The sequence below is a fragment of the Suncus etruscus genome, chromosome 13 (genome assembly GCF_024139225.1).
Source record: "Suncus etruscus isolate mSunEtr1 chromosome 13, mSunEtr1.pri.cur, whole genome shotgun sequence".
In the NCBI taxonomy this organism is placed as follows: Eukaryota; Metazoa; Chordata; class Mammalia; order Eulipotyphla; family Soricidae; genus Suncus; species Suncus etruscus.
This window is the reverse complement of record NC_064860.1, coordinates 48,807,535-48,811,666: the sequence shown is the minus strand read 5'-3', so window position 1 is coordinate 48,811,666 and position 4,132 is coordinate 48,807,535. Positions and strand designations below refer to the sequence as shown.

The window sequence follows — 4,132 nt, the reverse complement described above, 5'->3', positions numbered from 1 at the left end:
ACTTTCTCGCTATTTTACAAATTATTTTAGAGTAAATATTTCCTTGATCTTACCATAATCTCTTAAATTAAGAATAATGTGGGCCTGGAGAGATAGCACAGTGGCATTTGCCTTACAAGCAGCTATCCAGGACCTAAGGTGGTTGGTTCGAATCCCGGTGTCCCATATGGTCCCCCGGCCTACCAGGAGCTATTTCTGAGCAGACAGCCAGGAGTAACCCCTGAGCACCACCAGGTGTGCCCCCCAAAAAAAAATTAATCAAAAAAGAAAGAATAAGGTACCTTCAGTTTCCTTCATTTTAAGTGTAAAAACTAATAATTGATAAACTTCAGTAATAACATGTTCATAAAATTCATAAAAAATTAGGACTATTAGGACAATCACTTTATCTTAAATTTCATGTCCATAATTTTAGGCACTATATGCTAAAATTGAAAGACTGGGCTTTGAAGCAAGGCTAAACATGTGAAACATTCTAAAATTATATTTAACTGTATCTGGGCTATAAATTTTGTTACATTTTTATGCAAGATTGAGATAATAAGAAGAACTTTACAAAATAATTGTAATAATTATATGAGATCATGTATACATATTGGTTTATTAAAATATATTTCATAAAAGTGAAAGTAGGATTTTCACACAAAAACAGCCCAAATTCAGCCTCAGTTATAATAATTCCTGTTTCTAAGTCTACTATATTCATTCTTAGTCTACTATATTCACCTATTTGGGGTGCAAAATAGTTATGAGTATTTTGGAAATTAAGTCCATTGTTTTGGGTCAGAGAAATAGTACTTGCCTTACACAAAACTCACATAGATCCAATTCCCAGCATCACATATGGTTTTCTTAATAACCAGGTATAAAGCCAATAATAATCTCAGAGCACCAATGAATGTGGCCACTCCCCCAATCCACTGTCTTAATATAAGAAAAATATCATCCTTTGTGACATTTTAAAAAGAAGACTTTATAAGATCTAATAACAATAATTGGGGAATCGTAGATTAAATGTTTTTCAATATTTATTGCTAAAGAAAAACTGTAAACTAGCACAATAACTTTAAAACTTTAAATAAAGTAAAGAAAACCATAGCTTAACAGGTAATCAAGCTAAATCACAAAGGTTAAAATCCTTCAAAACTGGTGCTCGCTTCGGCAGCACATATACTAAAATTGGAATGATACAGAGAAGATTAGCATGGCCCCTGCGCAAGGATGACATGCAAATTTGTGAAGCGTTCCATATCCCCCCGCCCTCTGGAAACCCAACTATCTATTCACCCCTCAATCCCATCCAGACCTCCCACCATATTAAAACTCTTCACCCTCAGTCCTTAATCTATTAGGCATCAATATTGACCTCCTACCCCAACGAACCAGTACCCAGCACCCAAGTGAAGGGACACCCAGTCAAACCCACACCTCATCTCCTGCAAGAAAAGGCAGCTAAATCCCCTGCGGACTCATGCTGTGCGACCCTCCCTATCAACTCCCCCTAACGTGGACTGTTACTTGAAACCGGACATAGTCCCAAAAGTAGCCCCAATGCAAGAACTCTTCCAGGACCTCCCTGCCGCAAACCTTTTGCCAATCTGAAGATGGTTAGGGGGTGTGATGAAAAGGTGCCTGAGAACCCACACCCCACAAGGAAAACCCAAAAGACAATGGGAAAACCTGTACTTCCAACATAAGCATAAGACCTGTATTACACCACCTCTTTACCTGCTTTTCCCCAAATGTATGGTAGTCTTTTGCATCACTTTGGTCCTTTAAATACTTCTTTATTTTATTTTTTTTTAAATGTCTGTCCTACATATACATATGTGAGCACATATATTTTTATTCCTTTTTTTTATCTTTTTGGGTATGTGACCTGTTTTTGTTTTCCCCTCTGTCCACCCCCAAATGCGCCGACAATACAATGTAGCACCATTTCTCCCTGCAAAGGCACACTAAAAAAAGGGGAAATCTTACATAGAAAAAAGAGCTCTTATCTACTAGAGATAGGAACTCATAGTTGTTTACAATACAAGGATATCTCCTACCTCGAAAATATGTCATGTGGAATCAACTTAGACCTCAGGTGATTAGATACCATCCGTCCAGCCTTGAACCCTGGATCCCAGACATAAAAACGGCACAGTTCTCCACTACAGCTGCAGGAAACAAATCCCATCCGGGACAGCCTTAATACAGCTAGAACACCAACAAGTGCCAGCTCTAATATGATATCCTGACAACGAGGAAAATAGCAACAACTTGACCTAAGTGCAGGTTATCCTACCTTACCAGACAATAAGACAAATCAATAAGTTTGACTTACAATAAGACAAAATCAGAAGACTTGTCACCCTTTAGTAGGTCCAAAAGCCAAGATCGCGATTTACAGATGACTGGCTGCTAGAACCATGAACAGACTGTATATATCTTGGGACCAATAAAAAAGCCGTAGTCTAGGGTTTGAACTACGACCTGCACAATAACCATGATCCCCAGTTCCAAAGGTCTAGCAGAGACAATAGTAACGGAATGTAGCTTATGGAAGCACAAAGACGCTATCCTAGGTGCCATCCTAGGTACAGTGCAAAGACCAAGACCACCAACTACAGAAGATGGATTAAAATGACACTGAGGGAACAGAACTTCTAGAACCACAAAGACTGACTTCATCATAAGTCCCACCCCTGGACCTGTGCAGATACTGAGATCTCTAGACACAGAGGTCTGATTGTATCACCCAGGACAGAACAGAAGTCTTCCAAACACCACAAAAGCACCACCGGGAGAATAAATGATCCTGAACAGAGTCTATAGTTAATCCATGACAATATACTCCAAGGACGGAGAAAACCCATGATCTCTTAGGCCAAGCGAATTCCTTTTCAAAAGACCCCAATATTTACTGTGCCAGGGCAGGAGGGAAAAATCAAAAAAGCAAACAGCACAAAACATTGTCTATTTTTATATATTATTTTAATCTTCATTTATTATTATTATTATTTACCTATATATTTTTGGTCGATTTCTCTGTTTAGGTGTGGTTATTGAAGCTGTTGTCCCCAGTTATTTTTTTCTCTTTTCTTTTCTTTCTTTATGTGCTATGCCATGTTTCTTATCTCAAGACCATGGCGTTTTTTTGTTTTTTGTTTTTGTTTTTGTTTTTGTGGTGCTTATCGTTATTGTTGGAGTCCTCACTGGATATTTGACACTTCTTTTTGTACTGGTGGAGTGTTTCATCTTCTTTTTCTCCTTCATCTCTCAAATCGACGATGAGAGCCTCTAGAAGGATTCCGCCCACTTTCGGAGTATTAGACTTTTACCCCAGTTTATTACTTTTCTCTTCTTCAAACAAAACCATGCAACTTAAACTAGCTAGTCCTGCCTCCCAATTAGAGGGGGAAATAAGGGAGGCACCAAGACCAAACAGGTGCAAGACTTCTATGTAGTAGGATAGGTACATAGGGGACCACATATTCTAGCAGCCCTGGGGATGAGGAAAGAGGATATGGGAGATAGGACAAAAACGGAGGTGTAGGGAGGACAATTTGGTATGGGAATCCCCCCCTGATTTTATGTAAATATTTACCTAAAATATTATTGTCAACAATATGTAAGCCACTATTATCAAAATAAAAATTATATTTAAAAAAATCCTTCAAAATTGGATTCCTCCTCCTCATTATCTATATGTTTAAATAGCTTCAGCTGTATCTAATGTGAGGGTATCAGCATAGACATTGTCATCATCACTGACTTTGCAGATATCATCATCACTGCTGTCTCTCATGCAAAGCACAGAATATTGTGGGTTAAATAGTTCAGTAGCATACAGTTCAGTTCAGCGATGAATGGTGGACTGAACTGAAGCACTCACCCCTCCAGCAGACAGCAGAAGATGACTGGAGTCTACGTGCATTTAATTCGGTGTGTGCTCACCAAATCAAATAATCTGTATGACCCAAGTATAAGCTGAGTTTAGGTTTTCTCGGCACAAATTTTGTACCTAAAAACACCTAAGAATACACTCGAGGATATAGGGTAATTTATGTGAGTAAATAAGTCAGACTGAAGAAGATAATTATCAAATCAAATATATGCAATAATCAATTATTGAGAAATTACATTT

The 4,132-nt window shown here is 38.1% G+C and overlaps 1 non-coding gene across 1 annotated transcript; it reads left to right on the top strand.

The window, feature by feature from the left end:
• Window positions 1–1,149: 1,149 nt before the first annotated feature.
• On the top strand, window positions 1,150–1,256 carry LOC126026681 (U6 spliceosomal RNA). Its single transcript, XR_007501904.1, has one exon. It is a non-coding gene; the product is annotated as a U6 spliceosomal RNA (small nuclear RNA).
• The last annotated feature ends 2,876 nt before the right edge of the window (window positions 1,257–4,132 follow it).